At 35.2% G+C, this 20,356-nt stretch overlaps 1 pseudogene; it reads right to left on the bottom strand.

The window, feature by feature from the left end:
• Positions 1 to 8,814: 8,814 nt before the first annotated feature.
• LOC149568387 (uncharacterized) lies at positions 8,815 to 19,968 on the bottom strand (annotated as a pseudogene).
• Between the last annotated feature and the right edge of the window lie 388 nt (positions 19,969 to 20,356).

Raw genomic sequence — 20,356 nt, 5'->3', positions numbered from 1 at the left:
CTTGTATATATTGACTACAATAGATAAAGGAACCTCGGTCTTAATGTTGGAAAATGGGTTGAGCTAAGTGCATAAATATTGTCATTAATGGAAACATTGTGCAAGAGTAAGAATGCTTATTGTAAAAATATAGTCTGGGTATGATAGCATGAAGAAAATTTTTAAGTGTAACTCAGGAAAATACTACAAAACCTATTGTTTTCATCAGTAAGCTTCACTAGGACCACTAATGCATTGCAAGGAAGGAGAATCCCCAAAGCAGATGTCCTAGCCCCCAGCAAATAACCACACAGCAAAAACAATACAACAATGCAAGATTTGATAACAATTACAACTCTTTATTCATAAAATAATTGATTACATGCAATGCATCGAGTTGTAAGGCCTTCTTGATTACCACCAAATACAAAACAAGTAATAGTTCTACAAGATCCCTCAAGATCCAATCCAAACCCTAGCTAGTCCAAATCCACACTTTGGTAGAAACCTCCAAGGAAGATCTAAACTTGTGCTCACAAGCCCACCAAGCAATCTCCTAGTTTTCAAGCCTCAACTACTAGCCCTTCTCAAAATTTTCTCCTCTACTTCATCCTCTTCTCCAAGCTTGAAGATTTCGACTAAAGACTCCACAAGACCTCTTACATATACCCAACTAAGCCACAAGTCACCCTAGTATGTTACAATTTAAATAAACCCTTGCATTAAATGTACAATAGAAATTAAATACAACCAAATTAAATTGCTAAGGTCAGCTCACACTAGAAACCAAACACAAACAACTAAGGAAAAGATGGAACCAAGACATGATCGAGCATCAAAAAACCACTTCCAAGTATCAGCAACTATTAGGCTCACTCAACACATGAAGGAACACTTAGTTAACACTAGAAACTCATTCCACACTGTTAGTTCACACTAAACTCGATTAACACTAATGTTTAACACTAAACTCAATTAACATGACAGGTTAACACTGAACTCATTTAACACGATAGGTTAATACTCAGTTAACATTGCAACTCGGCTAACACTGCCAAAATGAACAAAAATTAGTAGGATTACAAGGAAACCTAAGATGCTCCTACATCAAACACCCGAGGTATGAAAATATATTCTCAATAGCTAGAAGAACATCTTCTTGGATTCAACACATAAATCCCAAACTGGTTCTTCACATACATATTCTCCAAGTCTTCAATTGGCACACTTTTTCCCTTGTCCCACTTTTGCTTCTTCACATCCATCCTTGGTGTGCTATAGGCTTGCTTTCCATACTGATCTCTAACCCTCTCAAAATCCTTCAACTCAACTCGATTACCAATACTCAAGTTCCTCCTATTGAGATCTTCATTCTGCAAAGGAATCAGGGAATGCTTCCTTCCACCCTTCTCAATAGTAATCACAATCTTGACACAATCATGCATAGCCCTACAATCATACTGCCAAGGTCTATCAAGAAAAATGTGACGACTACTCATGTCTGCAATGGGTATGTATAGGATCATGGTCAACCAAACTATGGCCTTAAGTGGTAATGAAAAACTAGCAAATCAAGGTTATGTTCACTTGACACATAATTTTAAGGTAGTTATGTGCTTTATATCAAAAAGTTGTAAGAAAAAAATTATAGGAAATTGAATGTAGTTTCTAAACTACTAGGCCTTATTTGGAGAAAAATTTATTTGATTTGTCAAAATTTTGGATTTTAATGTAGTACTACAAAAATTTCAGGGCAAAAATAAAAAGTAGGTGTATGTTTGACCACCTTAATCAAAATCAAATGATAATATTTTTTAATATAATTATAGATATAAAAAGTAGACTCATGCCCATATGTGATGCATATTTTTCGGTATTTTTATTCCAAATAAACAATTAAATATGAATTTTCTACTATAAGTTTTTTAGAATTAAAAACTCCTATGTCTAACCACCTTAACTAATTGAAAACTTTACAAAAAAAAAAAAAATTCTTTTTTTTTTCTTATACTAGGTGAAGCACAGAATGTGATGCAACTTTTGGATTTCAAAAATTTTATATCATTTGAAAGTTATAGCTAACTTTTAATCAGTATGTCAATCAGTAGTCTACAGACATCTTCATTAAAAATTAACTAATAAATACTTATCGAACTCATAATTTGACAACAATATATTGATGGAATCTTGAGAGTGTTATCAAAAAATCCTTTTCGTTTCATTGAATTTCGATGAAAAAAATATTGTTAGATGGCTACTCGAAGATTGAATGTTATAGAAGCATGTCTCAAACACATTTTTTGAGTTGACCAAAGAGGTTCGGTAAATACCAAGCCTAATTGGGTACCCCATCCTAGATCGGGTCCCTAAAATGTAGCGACCAAAGAAAATTTCAAAAATTGAGGAGGGAAATAATTGTACATTTTAAACAAAAAGTTAACCAACATATTTAAATATATTTTTCATTTAGTTAACAAACATATTTAGATATGTTTTGCAATTTAAAATATAATGATATATTTGGATATTAATTATTTTTTATTTTTTATTTTACATTATATAACAAATTTTATTGTTATAATATTATAATGATATTAAATATGATTAGATAGTATATTAGTATCATACTACTATATTATTATATAGTATTATTTATTATCTATATATTATTATTATTATAATATTAAATATACATTACTATAATATATATTATTACATAGTATTAGAAATTATCACATAGTATTATATAGTTTATTAAATTAGCCCACGACCCCTTTTAACTCATGTGAACACATGATATATGTCCTAGGACCCCTAAGGACATATGTTGTCATGAAATGTGTCGAAAAGGTCATAGGTTATCCTATGACCCCTTTCAACCCATTCAAACAAATGAAATAGGTCCCTAGGGGTTCTAGGACCCTTAGGGACATATGTTGTCATGAAATGCATCAAAAGGGCTCATAGGTTATCCCATGACCCCTTTCAACCCATTCAAACAAATGAAATAGGTCCCTTGGGATCCTAGGATCCCTAGGGACATATGTTGTCATGAAATGTGTCGAAATTGACTCATTCAAACAACTGAAATATGTCCCTAGGGGTACTAGGATCCCTAGGGACATATGTTGTCATCAAATGCATCAAAAGAAATTATAGGTTATCCTATGACCCCTTTCAATGCATTTGAACAAATGAAATAGGTCCCTAGGGGTCCTAGGACCCCTAGGGACATGTTGTCATGAGATGCATTGACCCCTTTCGACCCATTCGAACAAATGAAATAGGTCCCTAGGGACATATGTTGTCATGAAATGTGTTGAAAGGGGTCATAGGTTATCCTGTGACCCCTTTCGACCCATTTGAACAAATGAAATAAGTCCCTAGGGGTCCTAAGACCCCTATGGACATATGTTGTCATGAAATGAGTTGAAAGGGATCATAGGTTATCCTATGACCCCTTTCAACCCATTGGAACAAATGAAATAGGTCCCTAGGGATCCTAGGACCCCTAGGGACACATGTCATGATGCAATGGGTCGAATAGCCCATGATCCCATTCGACCCATTGCATTGATTACCCTAGCCTACGACCCCATTACTATATTATTACTATTATTATTATTACACATTACTATATTATATAATAATAATATATGACTATATATTAAATATAATAATAATAATCATATATATTACTATATTATATTTAAAAATAATAATGGTCATATTTTATTATATTATATTTAATAATAATAATCATATTTTACTATATTATATGTAATAATAATATATAATATATAATAATATACAATAGTTTTTTATTTCCCACACTTGCCCAATTGATTTCCCTCCAAAAATTGGGTGGTCATTTCGGGTACCTAATATCATATTGGGTATCTAATCTTGAATCAAATACCCAATATGGGATTGAGTACTCGAATTGTTTTACTAGTAGACTTTTCCCAAAATATTTTGTCACTACAGACCCAATAATTACACTTTTTTGGGGCCATTTTCATAGATTTGGAGAAAAAAAATTTGTTTGGGGCCCATTCGATCGAACAGGTTGCTACAAGATTTGATTAGGTGTCTAGTATTGTTGTCTGAATGGGGAGTAATAGACGTCAAAAGGCTAAATGCAAAAGGAAGGTATCGAAGGAAAAAATTGCAACATATAGCGAAAGGGACAAGGAAAATCACCAAAGGAAGACACATGGTATGTTAAATGTGAATCAAGTTGATGATGTATTGATCGAAGGTGAAATCATTGAGTCAAAAAATGAATATGTTTAGTTGGGGAATGAAAATGTACCAAATGATAATGATAATGTCAAGATTAAAAATTTGGAGAATGAAAATTAACCAATTCATAATGTAAATGCCATGATTGACCATGTCAAAAATGAAAATGCATAAGAATGTTACATATCTCCTAGTTATAATCGACATGAAGGTACTAGGACACCCAAATGGATATTTGAAATTGATGAAACAATTATTACTAATTTGGAAGGAAAAAATCACAAAGAACCATTCAGTTATGGGCTTGAAGACTATATAAGATGTTTTTCGGAAACAAGACAATGGTGGAGCAATGTCAACTTTCTATGCACTTATTAAAGATGCAAAAGATGAGACCTATGCTTTCCAAGTTGAAGATTCGTGTCAATAAGAAAATGGAAAGAAATATCATTATTGTGAAAAATCTTTTCAGTGCTCTCAATAGCATTGGAAAAATAATAGGGAGAAGGATAAGAGAGTTGCTAGAAGGGTTATTACAACCTCTTTGGTAAGTCATCATTTGAGAAATGGTAGATATATGAGATAAAATTGCATTGACTTGAACCTAAATTGTACTACTTTGAGAAGAGAACTTAATAGACAAGAAAGAATTGATGATCCTCTCCAAAGTGATACATGGGCTCTTGGTGGGATACTTCCATGTTTTGATAAGAAGCTAACCAATAATGTGAAGCAAGAAATTACACAGTTTTGGCACTCTAGCTCAAAAGTATCACCCAATGCTAAGACATGTTGAAGTTGAGGATTGGCATTAGAGACCACATGCCACATCCTAAACATTATTTGGAGGTAAGTCAAACTATGTTGCTCAAAGAATTTAGAGAGAGTCATCCAAGATTGCATACAGCATAGAGGGATTTTGAATCCTTGAAGCCATTTTATTGTGTGCCACTTAAAATTTGAAATATATGTTGCATATATCTTGTGGAGTTTTCTATGCACCACGAACTATTACGCTTCATCCGTTCTACTTTGCATAGTAAAGAAATTTTGGAGAATTGTGGAGCTAATGGGTTTCCAAAATCATCAAGAGGCTTGCTACATCAATTTTTATTTCCTAGAGCTGATGGTTATTTATTTTATAGAAATGCTTGCTTAAATGAGAAGTGTTCAACATGTGGTGGCTTATCCAAGTTTGATACATGTTTCCATGAGGGGTGTGAACAAGATCTTGGAAGGACAATAGTAAAAAAATGATATATGAAATGATGAAATACACATTGAAGAGTGGATGTGAGGGCTCTAGATGTGAATTGGTTGCAAAAGAAATCAATGTGGCTAGTTCTATTTCAGATTTCAAGACAAATTTTTTCTACAAGTATGCAAGGAATAGTCATAGGTCTTAGTGGTTAGATCAACAATTTAGAATGTGTAAGGAGACTTTTCCCATTGGCACTAGTATATAAGTTGTTGACTTTGTAGAGAACTACACATTGCAACTCCAAAATGAGACACAATCTCAGTATTACAACTCCATTCAAATTGTTATTTTTGTCCTCATAACATATAGACATGCCCCTAATAGTGTGAAAGATAATCAAAATATTATTAGAGAGTACCATTTTTACATGAGTTATGATAGATCTCACTCTCACGAGTTTTTGCAACATTATTTTGACAATTATTTTAATTTCTTATAGGAGCATGACATTGCTATGGATAGACATATCATTTGGTCAGATAATTGCACAGGTCAATTCAAGAATGCTCGCATGTTTTATTGGTTGTGTAGGATGCACATAGAGAGGGGGTACCTCATATTTGGAGGTTTTTTTAGTCCATCCATGGGAAAGGGGAACATGATGAATCAGGAGCATGTGTGAAGAGATCTCCAGTTAAGGAGCAATTAAAGATTTCAAGAGCAGAGCTTCTTGATGCTTGTAGCATTATTGATTGGTGTAGTTCAGCATTATCATTAGGGGGACTCTTGATTCAGCAGTACACAGGTTCTTTTGGTTGGTTGAGGAAGGGTCCATAGGTGATAGATTAGATTGTGCTATTGTTATAGACGCATCAAAAATGCATTCATTATGGAGCTATGGTTTTAGTATATGGATCATTTGGACACCACAACTAGCTTGCATTTTTCCTAGTTCTTTTTAGTTTGCTTGGGATCACTATGAGTTGAGTGAGTGGGTGGACACATGGGCTCCACATTATCTCACTCCATTTTCTATCATACCCTATATCAGAAATGATGACATGGAAAGTTATGTTGAGCATAACCATCTATCAGATCTTTTTTAGTTAGGATATGTCTTTGCATTGGTTGCACCATAAGGGAATGATGAGAAATCATATTATTGGTTAGCACATTTTGTAAGAGGTAAATAAAATCTTGGACAACCAATCACAGATGATGATGGATTCACATATCCTACTGGTTTAGTTTTTGTTGCTAGAACATGGCTATGGACATACATTCTTAGAAGGAATGCAATTCTTGCATTCGAAGACTATCAGAAGCACAAAACAATTCTCATATATTCACATCCTATTATAGCAACAAACGTGAAGTTTTTGAAGCATAAAGGAAGACCAAAAGTAAAAGAATGTTTTACTATTACTAATTTTGATCATGAAGCCCTATTGGAGACCCTAAATAGAGAGAGGACCCTATAGGAACACTCTACTAAGTATATTTACTTCTTATGTTCTTTTGTTCATAATGATTTAGTGAACTGATGATTATCTTATTTAATATGATTATTTACTCATTTTTTTATGATATTGGAATGTAGGTACATCATGAAGAGTAGCCATGCATGAAGATAAAAACTAAATAAGGAGCAAAATGAAAAAAAGCTATTCTATTTTTGACACTATGATTTTTGAAACTATGATTTTCGGTAGTTGTGTATTGATGTAATAATGATGAAACACTTGAGATATTATAAATGTAAACTTTTTTATTTAATGTAAGAAACAAAGATGTTTTTACTTAATGTAATTTCCATGGAGGGAGCTAAAAAATAATGTTCTTATTTTTTACTTAATACTAACACCAAAATTGCACTGTGCCCAATGCCAAAAACTTAAGGGAGCTAAAAATAATGTTTTTACTTAATACTAACCCTAGTGATACCCTTGGTCCAACTGTGGAGAGCCTCCAATGTTCATGGCCACCCCATACTAAAGAGTCTCCAAGGTGCTCTAAGTACATTTGGAGGTTGATCTTCCAAGGGTCATAACTTGGAGCTCATGGGGCCTATTAGTGAAACATTGAATGCTACAAGATGTTCATGTCAAGACCTACAATAACCTATCTTGTTTCTTAGAGATCACACTCTGTTTGGATTTGGCACAAAAATCTTGCTTGATGCCAAAGCTTGCAGTGTGTCTCAGTTGATTGGTGCATCATTGTGCAACTTAAAAATTTTTGATCTTAGCATTGAACCATTAGCACCACTATCTCTACATGAGCAGGTGAACCCTAGTGACACCCTTTTTCTGGCTATGGAGAGTCTCCAATGTTCATGATCACCCTGTATCGAAGAGTCTCCAAGGTGCCCTAAGTGCGTTTGGAGGTTGCTCTTCTGAGGGTCATAACTTGGTGCTTGTGGGGGCTATTGGTGAAACATCAAATGCTAAAGGATGGTCATGCTAAGGCCTAAAATATCCTATCTCATTTCAGTGAGATCACATTTCATTTGGATTTGGCACAGTGATCTCGCTTAATGCCAAAACTTGTAGTATGTCTAAGTTCATTGGTGCATCACTACCAACTTTGAAACCATTGATCTTGGCATTGAATTGTCAACACTACTAGCTTTGGATGGGTGGGTGAACCCTAGTGACACCCTTATTTAGGTCATAGAGAGCCTCCAACATTCATGGCCACCCCATACAAAAGAGTCTCCAAGGTGCTCTAAGTACATTTGGAAGTTGATCTTCTAAGGGTCATAACTTGGAACTCATGGGGGCTATTGGTGAAATGTCAAATGCTATAGGATAGTCATGTTGAGGCCTATAATAACCTATCTCATTTTTGATAGATCACATTCCATTTGGATTTAGCACATTGATCTCGCTTGATGCTAGAACTTGTAAGTGTGCCTCAGTTCATTGGTGCATCATTATGCAACTTTGAAATTGTTGATCTTGGCATAGAATCGTCAGTATCATTAGCTACAGATGGGTAGGTGAACCCTAGTAACACCATTTTATATCCATAGAGAGCCTCCAATGTTCATGGCCACCCTATATCGAAGAGTCTCCAAGGTAATCTAAGTGCATTTGGAGGCCGATCTTCTGAGGGTCGTAACTTGGAGCTCACACTAATACATTTGGCATTGATTTCTAACGGCTATGTGTCACAATTATGATAGCAATGTGTTGCCACTACGACAGTAATAGATGTCATTTTTTTTTGTCGCAAATTATGACATCTATCCTATACCATCGCAATTATGACGCCTATCTGTTGCTATGCAACCACTTTATTGTGACATCAACCCTATCGCAATCTTGTGGCTGACATCGCAATTGCGACGAACACCCAGGCAATTGCGATGGCAGTTGGTGTCACAGCTACAACAACCTCATTGTAATGCTTGTGGCTGACATTGTAATTGTGATAGACACACTGGCAATTGCGATGGTAGTTGGCGTTACTGCTATAGCAACCCTGTCGCAATGCTTGTGGCTGATGTCGCAATTGCGATGGACACCCCAACAATTGTGATGGTAATTAGTGTTGCCGCTACAGCAACCCCGTCGCAATACCCGTGGTTGACGTTGCAATTGCGACGGATACAAAGTAAAACAAAAACAAAAATTTCCTCTGTTATATTCAGTTATTAATACCTGCCCATACTGACCTTTGATGTCCTCCTCATCTTCTTCATAATTTTCCCTTGCATTAAGGGCAAGCATTTGGCATATGAGCCAAAACAAAGAAGCATCTAAAGCCAGGAAGGCAGCTCCACCATATAAGCCAGTCTTTGTAGTTGGGCATTTTGTTGTGAGATCATGATGTACATTTCGTGTTCTATGCAGACTCTCTATGATTGTAGCCCACATCATCAAGGCTTCTGCGAGAAAAGAGACGGCCCTAGTATAAAGATACATGATATTAGCACGGGCAAACACATTTAGCTATCCAGACACCCTTTTATTTATATCCAAAATTGAAAAGGTTAAAGTAGCAAGTTGTTTCAAATAGCTAGTTGATTAAACTCCACTGGCTCATCTCATGTTAAATTATAAAAATGTTATCCAATCCTTGAATTTTCTCTTCCATTCAACATTTACATCCTCAAACACCTAAACAAGGAAAAGAAACTGATTGTATACTGTAGACAGAGAATATTAAAAATGTGTTGACTAGTAGATTGAAAATGCACCTATCATTTTTCTATTTTCTTTTTAAGATTCCAAACATTCATGATAAAAAATGCTAACACAGTTAAATTCAATAGCTATCAAGACATATGTTTGCGATTACTTACACAACAATAGCAAAAAACACCACCAGAGAAGTAGTCCTCTAGAAAGCATACACGAAAACAACTTTCCCTTTGTAGGGATAAAATATAGCTACAATCCCAAACACAATTGATAAGAATGACAATATGATTGAGAAGCTTCCCAATGCAGTAGTTGGATCAGAAGGGTATTTGCAGATGACAATGCCCTTCCCTGTAATAGTGGTTCCCGAAGTAGGCTGCAGAACACATAAAGGAACTAATATATTAACTGTAGCTCTATAAAACTAAGTCATTTTTTTCAAATACAAAGGAAAAAGTTAAAATTAAATTGTTCTGCATACATAATCAAATAATCAATTTATTCTGAATACTAAAGCAGATTGGTAAAATGCAATGTGGTCCCTTGAAATTTAAAATTAAATTGATAGATATCGAAATAGTTCAATATCTGCAATATCTGTTGCAATTGATAATGAACTATAAGCATAAGCTTTTTACTCCTCTTCATCTTGTTGAGAAACGATGTAAACAAGAGTTCCTTTCATCTCCTCCATTTCATTCATATCTCCCATTTATTTTTCAAAAAGATAAACTTGGTGCTAATGTGTGATCTGTAGTGTGGCATGAGCTTTAATATCATAGACTTTCGAGATACATCTATTAGAGATCAAGAAAAAGTCTTGAATTATATAACAATAAGACTAATATCAATTCCTTTCAAGTATCTATGCTAAAGACCACCTATACAAATCAAGAGTCAACTTCAACATCCATTTATTTAGAAACCACCTCCTCACTAGAAGTCAACAATGCAGAACCTAAAGTCACAACTTAATATTCAATATTGTATGACCTTTTGGAAGTTAAATGATGCTGGAAGAAATACCTCTTCCAATTTTTAGCTTCAAACTCAAACACAAACACAAAAAACTACAAAAACTTCTTAGCTTCCACTCAATACTCAGAAAACAAAATTACATCCAAAATCTTTCAAAATACACTAGACAATTTGGGCCTCTTCATCAACCTCGCCTCTACACAACAATACTATAACAAAAATCTACAATTGTAATCTTTTACAACCCCCTCTTCCAGTCTTGCTCCATACATTGCCTCTACTTCATCCAGGGGTTTCTTTGTTCCATCATGCCCCTTCCCCCTTGTGCTTAGAAGTATGCACATTTTTAATCTTGCAGCTGTCTATCTTTGAACTATTTCAATATCTGTCGGTTCTTAGTGGAAGACATTTTGATTTTCCATAATGTCTAATTGATGGGACTAAATAGATTGTTATTTCAAATTATTTTTTGGCTTGCTATTGAATTAGGTTTTGTATTCCACTAACACCTTGCCAAGTCACAAATTCTTTTTCCCTAATTTTGCCTTCACAGATTCCAAATCAGAAGACCTTTCCATTCAATGGAACCATGTTGATGGATAACACTCTTGTTTCGGTTGGAATATCTTATTGGAAAGAATGCTTCTGAGGGGTGGGGGGGTGGGGGGGGCGGGGGGGGGGGGATGGTTTGTGAATCAGAAGTATTGTGCTTTGACCTTTAAAACTTCTTAACTAAAAGTAAATTGCATGCATATAAACATTAAGCAATCATAAGAAACAAGTATGCATCACCACATAAAACTTAAGATTTGGTAACCCAGAAATGAGAAGGTAAAAATTGGGGTGGGGATGATACCCACAAAATCACTGCAGTAATAATGTTTAACCACTTCTGATGGTCTACCCTATTAAAGGCCTGCCCTATCAAAGGCTTTACACTGTATCAATAGTGACCTGTTTAAAGGATTTCAAACACTTTACATGAAGTGTTACCCTATTAAAGGATTTAATCACCTATTGAAAGGATTTACAAAATAGCTGCTAAGCTAACCTATCATCATAGGATTTACTTTCTAATACAATGGCTAAAGAGTATTAGGTATGATAAACCTGATGGCTTACAACCCTTTGATTGCTAAATACAGGCACTTGATCTGCTCTTCTATGATCTTGATCCTCTTTTGAGATCTGATACTCTTTTCAGTGAAATAGTTTTCTTTACACACCTTTTTCATTCGCCTCTCTCTATCTAATCTTGATCTGATTTTGTCTTCCTTATAAAGGCACTCAAAGACTTAGGGTTAGGTATGGATCTACGATCTATATTTAATCTCTGATATTTTCTTATTCCTTGCACATCGCTTATTTGTTGCATGCCTTCTCCATTTTTCTTATTGGCTGCATGTAGATTGCATAGGAAATATAAATGATTTGATCTTATCACTTAGATCCTTCAAGATTTGTCTTATGTCAGCTATGAAATTTTTTTACATATGAGTTTGTGAAGTTTCAAACTCATATGTTGATTCTGAGTTACTCGGCACTTACTGCTTCTTGGTGCTCGGCACCTTCTATAACTCAACTTTTGTACATGCTCCTATCTTTCTTGGCATCCTTTAAGATTCGGCACTTGAATGATGCTCGGTACTTGGATCATGCTCGGCACCTATACTCACTCAGCACCTAATCTTCACTTGGCACCTACAAGCTACTTGGCACCTAAAGATCACTCAACACCTGATGTCTTTTCTGACTCGGCTCATGTTGTGGCTCGGCATACATGATGTACTTGGCTCCAATGTAGAATGTGATTAAGTGTGTTGGCACTCAATTGTCAAAAACCATTATGAGGTTAACAATCTCCCCCTTTGACATGAGTGACAAAAACACTTAATTGACCTTATAAGTACATGTACTAAACTTACTCAGTATATATAGAGGTTGAAAAACCTTACTCAAAATTGCAAAATGTATATAGACCTCAAAATTAGTGTAACTCCCCCTGAGTTGATTGTGCTAGTATCTGTGCTATCTTGTGTTGTGTATTATGCTCCTCTATTAACTCATTATCTCCCCCTGTGTATAATATCTATATCTCCCCCTTTATATCTTTTCTCCCCCTTTTTGACACTTATGTCAAAGGGTCCTAAATAGTAATGCCATCTTTGGCCAAAAATGTCTTGTTTACCTCAAGGAGTATTTGGAGAGCTGCATCACAGTTATTTAAGGAAATATCCAATGATTTTTGTTGGATTGCAAGCTCTGTTGTGAGATCAACAAGTCCTCCATGTGTGGAAATATTGGGATCCTTCTTCAGAACTGTTTTTGCATACAATTTCTTCTTGTGCAATACTTCTAAGTGAGGAGTTATGGAGGCTTGAATTTGCATCAGCTTTTCTTTGATAGTGGCCTCTTCTATTGATAATGCAGCTAATTCCCTTTGAGTGTGTAAGGTATGAGAAAATTTCTTTTCACTCTGTGGAGGATCTGAGGGTAGTTGCATGCTGGAGAGTTTTAATTTATTCTCAAGATTCAAATTTTTTTGATTTATTTCATGTGTGAACCTGGAAAAAATCACACAATTTGCTGTAAAGGGAAAATATGTTTCCTAATACACTTTTTACATTTTCTAATTTCTTGGCTAGGTCAACCTGTCCCAAAATTATGTTATTAGCTATTTTTTGGTTGACTTTGCCCAAAAACTTCTTTTTTGACCATTCCAATAGTTTTGCATTAGTATCATGGTCTTCATTATTTACTTGATCAACTATATCAGATAATTGCTCAAGTATTGGCCTATTTGCATATGGAGGTTGAAGACTAAAAGCATCCATGAATATATCTTTTATTTCATTCATTACCTACTTGTATTTGTAGTCTCTTCTCATTGCCTCTTGTCTCCTCCTCTTATCCAATGCACTTTGTATTTCATTCATCTTTTCCTCATTGAGAGTGCTTGAATCACAATAGGGTATTTTGATTTCTTCATCAAGCTCAAGAATACCATAATAGATGGTCTTGGCTACCCTTGTAGAACTTGAACTTGGAGTACTGACATGTAAAGTTATCTTTTTAGTACTCTGCTCATGACTGGATTTGGTGGGAGTTGCTATTTTTGGTAATTCTACCAAGGTTTGTATTGCAGACTCCTCTTTATTCTGGGTTTCTTCCTTCTCCTCTTCTTCTTGCTTGTCTTCTTCTTGTTGTGTTACTGCTACTGGGGGTGTACTCACTATCTTAGCTGTTGTCCCTATGATTACCTCTATTGTTGCACTCAGCTCCTGATGAGTTTGAGTGCCTAATCTTGGTGGTGACGGAGGTGGTTGTTGTGATGGCACCTTGACCTCTTTAAGTTTATCTACTGACTTTTGAAGACTATCCACACTGAACAATATGGGATTTGTACATAATTGTGCTTGTAAATTTGTTTGGTCAAGGATCTTGGTAAGATCTGCTGCCGTTAGTGGATTGATGTTTTGACAAGTGGTGTCAACAACATCCTTAATCTTTATGATTTTTGCAGGTGTGGTAGGTGAGTGAGGCGAGCTAGGAGGTGAAGGATGTGTGTCTTGCACACTTTGTTTTTCATCAGTTCCTTTTTCTTCATCTTTCCTTTCCTCCTCTCTTTCTTTCTTATTTTCCTCTTCTTCAACCTTTTTCTCTTCTTTAGTTTTCTCTTCTCTCCTCTTCCTTCTTTCTTCTAGTTTGGCAGCAACTTCTTCTTTGTATATTTCTTCAAGAACATCTTCAATTGTTTTGTACAAGTTTTTCCATACTCTTGTTGTTCTCTCCACAACTTGTTCAATTTTGTTTTGCAAGATGGAGAATGCCCTATATTTGGGTGTAAACCTTTTATTATGCCTTTGGACTGCTTGAGTTACCTATTCTTTTGTCAAATCAAGCAGTAAGTTTGCTAGGGTTGATTCTCTCATTTCTTTCTCCATCATTAGGCAAAAATGACATCCGTCTTCTATAATTTTAGACAATTCCTTTGGTAATTGTCCATCTAGTTTAAGAGGTGTATACTTGAACTGTGCCATAAATGCATAGACTGATTCTTCTATGCTATTTTGTTCCTCTTTACTGAACTTATTGAAATCAAGCTTTTTTATTTCATTTAGGGCTTCATTCCTAATCTTCTTACATAGTATATCAATTGAAGATTTAGGAGGACTTACCTTTTCAGTCTGATCTTCTTCATCAGTATCAGGTTGGGCCACATATCTTTTCCTTTTCTTTGGCTCTTCCTGTGACTTTGTGTTTTTCTTCTTTGTGGCTTCTTCTTTAGCCTTTTGGGTAGAGGCCCTTGTTGTAGCTCTGGTTGTTGGCTTCTTTGGTGTTTGCACGAAAAATTTCTTTGGTGAGGGCTGAGAGGCAGGAGAGGTCTTTGTTTTCCTTTTAATGACTCTGCCTTTGATAGGTGCTTCCTTGGTTTTTTTTTCCTTGGCACTCTCATCTTTCTCTTCACCTTGTTTTTGAGTCAGTTTAGGTGGCTCTTGTTCTGGCTCACCTTCTTCTTCTCCTTCACTAGTCTCTTCTTCTTCATCTACTGCACTTGATTCTTCAACACCAAATTTCTTCTTTATCTACTTTACCATCTTGTCCTTTTTCTTTACTGCTGAGGTTGTCTCGAGTTCTGTTACAACTCTTGATTTTATAGTGTCATATGTCCCAAATGCCTTGGCAGATTTGTCCATTTCTTCTGCAAGTAAAGTTGTGATGGCTGCAGAAGCTTGGTCAACATCAAGCTCATATCCTAATGGTCTTAGCCATCTTGTTCTAGGAAGGACTGCTTGTATGTAGGTGTAATCAATATCAACAAGAAAACATATATCATTTATATGCTTTTCTACCAGTGAGACTAGTATTCTCATTCTGTTCTTCATTGCATTTTTGAAATCCTCAAAAATAGATAGACATTTGATCATCAAAGCTATCTCCCATTTGTGCAATGAAATTATTAATTTAATCAACAATGGTCTTATTTTGGCTCCAATTGACTTTTCCAAATGAAGGGAATTCCTTCATTACATAGAAGAACATGCAAACCAATACTGAACCAAATTTGCACTGTGCTCCCTTGGATTTTCTAATAGCTCCAAGATTTTCATTAATATGTTACAACAGGAGTTTTGCAAGATCATAAGTGTGGTCTTTCTTTACAATTTTGTATGCCACATCAACTTCTATGCAAGGTACACTATTTAACCTGCTGGATTGATAGAACTTATGTGATATGATCCTTACAGTAAAATCTAAAAGAGGATCAGTAACAGTATCTATGGTCATTCCTCTGTTGTTCCACTTTGCACCTATATTTTTCTCAATTGTTTCCTTCTTTTCGCTCCTCAATGTTTTTGGCCGATCTAGGGTTGGAAAACTAGTAACCCTATGAACCATTTTCTTAGTAATCTTAACTTGCCCTTGTTCTAGCCAGAATGATCCATCATGGATTTTGTTGAGTATAATGTGTATCCACTCATTTTTTAATACGATTGGGAAAACTAGGGCTTTGGTTAAACCCTTCTTTTCTATGACAGAAAACTCATCTTTCAGAATACTATTTTCGCAGAGTTTGTCATAGGCATTGAAGATTTCTAAATCTCCTATTGCTCCTATTTTACAGTTGTAGCATTTTTGCACATCCTGAACCATAAAAACTTTTTCAAGAATGGCAAATAGGGCACTAGCAGGATCATTTTTGTATGAAACCTCTGGTATTGGTCTAAACTCAGGTTGCTTAACTTCATTGTTGATAAGTTAAATTTCATGACTTATTTTCTCTTGGGTCATTTTTGAGCTTGTCGCCATTTGTATCTGAACTAGGGTTTTAACAATTTAAAGCAAAACTTTTCAAACTATAAAACTCGGCACTTGTGGGAAATACCTGAATAGATACTTTAATCACTTGGGTGGATGTTGATTTGCTGCAAATCACTGGTTGAAGGCTTGAAAATTGCTCAGACGTGCTCGAAATAATCGCTCTTTGTTTGAATGACTCGGGAATGAATTGAATTTAACTTTTAAACAACAAAGGAAACTTTTAAATTTAATGCATTTTAGTACCTACACCTGTCACTCGGCTTCCAAATATTCTTCAACTCAGCATCCATTCGACAGCTATACTTACTCGGCGTCTACTTACTTTGTTGATAACTCGGCATCCAAAGTAATTTCACTCGACATCTAAAAATGACTCAACATCATTTTTTGAGTTTAGTCTTAGCATCTTATCTTATGCTTAATTCTTCTTTTCAGTGCTTCTTTGTCTTGGGACTGATGTATCATATAACTTTGTATATCAGTCCCATACATCTCCCTTATGTTTAGTTTGATGAAGTGTGATCACTTGACCTGTTAGGTGAAGTGATCCCTTTGCTTGATGTACTGCACTCATCTTTCTTCTTCCAAGTCTTGTTCATTTGTCCTCTTATGACATCAATCTTTTCTTTTCCTTTGTTGGCATTAGTATTTGGTGCTTTGGACCTTGTTGGATAGTTTTTGCTGGTATGACCAGTTCTCAAGCAACTAAAACATGTAGTTTGACTCAACCATCTTTTATAGTTTCCCTTGAAATGTGTTCTTATGCAATTTTGGGGTGTATGTCCATATTCTTGGCAATAGTGACAACTGTACCTTGTATTGTAATCCCAATAGTACTGACTTTCATTCCCTTTTTCTGGTTGATATTATGTCCACATGGGCTTTGATCTGCATTCAAATGCCCTATGTCCATATTTCTTGTAGTTATGACAATGTCCATCAAATCTTTGTGTTCTTGGGATTTTGAATCTACAGTCTTGTGTCATATGTCCTTGCATTTTGCACTTGTGACAGTAACTCTTGCTTTTATGTGTGTTATACTAATTGATTCTTCTACTCCTGCAAATATTAGCAGTATGTCCCTTTTTATTACAGAAATGACAAGTGGGTTTAGACTCCTTACCTTTGTCACTTCTTTACTCAGTACTCTTTGATGATTCTCCAACTTCAGTGCTGTTGTATCCAAGTCTTGATGTATCATGGGTTGATCTTGGGAATTTCAGTAACTGTTCAAAGTACTTTATGGCTTTGCTTGACTTGTTGAGATTTTTTGCTATCTCCTTTTCTCTATTTAGTTCATTCTGCATCCTCAGAGTAGAGATCTCAATATCTTTCATATTAAGTTCATGATGAAGGTTCATCATTTGAGCAAGTGTATCCATCTACATGTTTGAGATCCTTGTTAATTGAGTACTCTTTTCTTCCAGTCTGTTTGCAAGATTTCTTTTGTCATCTTCCATCATGACTTTGTCCTCAACTGCTCTTTTCTTTTGTTCAGTGATTTTACATAACATTATGGCATGTGATTCATGTTCCATCTTGAGAGATCTTATCTCATTTGCTTGATCTTTGTTTTTCTCCATCAGTTTTGCTATTTTTGCATCAAATTCTTTAGTGTCTCCATTGGCAAACACTTGTGTGGTATCAATCTCCTTGCAGTGTATGTCATTTTTAGCTATGGCTATCTCCTATCTTCTTTTTAAAAAATTTCTTAATTCCACTCTAGCTTCCTCTACCTTTTGTAGAGCGAGATGCACATCTATTACTTGGTTTTCAATGATCTTTCCAAGTTTGAAGACTTCCATCCTTAGATCTTTTCCTCCAAGCTGTTAGGCTTCTCTTTGAGAGAAACCCTAGCTCTGATACCAATTGTTGGAATATCTTATTGGAAGGAATTCTTCTGAGGGTCGGGGGGGGGGGTGTGAATCAGAAGTATTGTGCTTTGACCTTTAAAACTTCTTAACTGAAAGTAAATTGCATGCATATAAACATTAAGCAATCATAAGAAACAAATATGCATCACCACATAACACTTAAGATTTGGTAACCTAGAAACCCTCCAGAAATGAGAAGGTAAAACTGGGGTGGGGATGATACCCACAAAATCACTGTAGTAATAATGTTTAACCACTTCTGATGGTCTACCCTGTTAAAGACCTGCCCTATCAAAGGCTTTACACTATATCAATAGTGACCTATTTAAAGGATTTCAAACACTTTACATGAAGTGTTACCCTATTAAAGGATTTAATTACCTATTGAAAGGATTTACAAAATAGCTACTAAGCTAACCTATCATCATAGGATTTACTTTCTTATACAATGGCTAAAGAGTATTAGGTATGATAAACCTAATGGCTTACAATCCTTCGATTCCTGAATATAGGCACTTGATCTGCTCTTCTGTGATCTTGATCCTCTTTTGAGATCTGATACTCTTTTCAGTGAAATAGTTTTCTTTACACACCTTTTTCATTCGCCTCTCTCTATCTGATCTTGATCTGATTTCGTCTTCCTTATAAAGACACTCGAAGACTTAGGTTTAGGTATGGATCTATGATCCATATTTAATCTCTAATATTTTCTTATTCCTTGCACATCGCTTATTTGTTGCATGCCTTCTCCATTTTTCTTATTGGCTGCATGTAGATTGCATAGGAAATATAAATGATTTGATCTTATCACTTAGATCCTTTGAGATTTGTCTTATGTTGGCTATGAAAACATTTTACATCTGAGTTTGTGAATTTTCAAACTCATATACTGATTCTGAGTTACTTGGCACTTACTGCTTCTTGGTGCTCGGCACCTTCTGTAACTCGACTTCTGTACATGCTCTTATCTTGCTTGGCATCCTTTAAGATTCAGCACCTATACTCAATCGGCACCTAATCTTCACTCGACACCTGATCTTCACTTGGCACTTGACAGTTGCTCAGCACCTGAAGATCACTCGACACCTAATGTCTCTTCTGACTCGGCTCATGTTGTGGCTCAGCATACATGATGTACTTGGCTCCAATGTAGAATGTGATTAAGTGTGTTGGCACTCAATTGTCAAAAACCATTATGAGGTTAACAGTTTCACCCCTTCGCTAGTCAATGGAACTTGAATAGATAGTTTTTTTAAGCATTTTTTTACAGAACAAATGATTCGCATTTGTACATAACATATTCACTTTAGCATAGGCTACAAGCTAACTACTAGAGGTTGCACTATTTGGAAGGGCCTAAAGCCTCATCAATTCACCGTCAGAATCTTACCAAAATTTGCTACATTGAAGAATGAATCTGGTAACTTAGATTTGTTGTAATGAAATGTTGAAATGACTACTATGTGATTTTCAGTTGAGCTCTCTATATATTGTTGGTTTGCAATTTAAAGAAATAGACCCAACCTAAACAATTGATAAAAAATTTATGAAAATTTTCTAGGATAGTTAAAATATATTGATTTCCCTTGTAATATTGCATGAATACCAATCTTTCAAGACATGAAACCTTCTTGTTCTCGGCCATAACTCCAAAGATGAATGCCAAAATACTAAGTGCTGCAATAGTAATTGAAATTCGCCCAACCTCAATCAAAGCCATTGTGCCTGTTCATCATATATCGAGTTTAGAGAAACATTTTTTTATCATACCAATATACTAATTAGAAAATGGGAAAAGTTATGCAATTAAAAGATAAAAGTAAAATATTGGTTTGACTTTTGTGTCGTACCAAAACCTACGTATTTAAGAATTTGTTTTGTGTGTTCAAGTTTTATAGTGCTGAGTTTTGACCTCATATAAAGCTCAACAGCTAACTCAAACTTGTCGATAAATCAAGCATAAATGAATTCTATCAGTTAAAATATAAGAAAGAAATTAAAATTTGGTTACAGTACTATGCATTTTATCACTTGAAATATTCTACTCTATGACCACAAATGAAAATAAAGACCTCATCACAACTGCAGAGGTGACTGAGTGCTCAAAG

The sequence above is a fragment of the Cupressus sempervirens genome, chromosome 3, assembly GCF_028749045.1.
Source record: "Cupressus sempervirens isolate cs-2001-9-10 chromosome 3, ASM2874904v1, whole genome shotgun sequence".
NCBI classification, from domain to species: Eukaryota; Viridiplantae; Streptophyta; class Pinopsida; order Cupressales; family Cupressaceae; genus Cupressus; species Cupressus sempervirens.
This window is presented reverse-complemented; position numbering and strand designations above follow the sequence as displayed.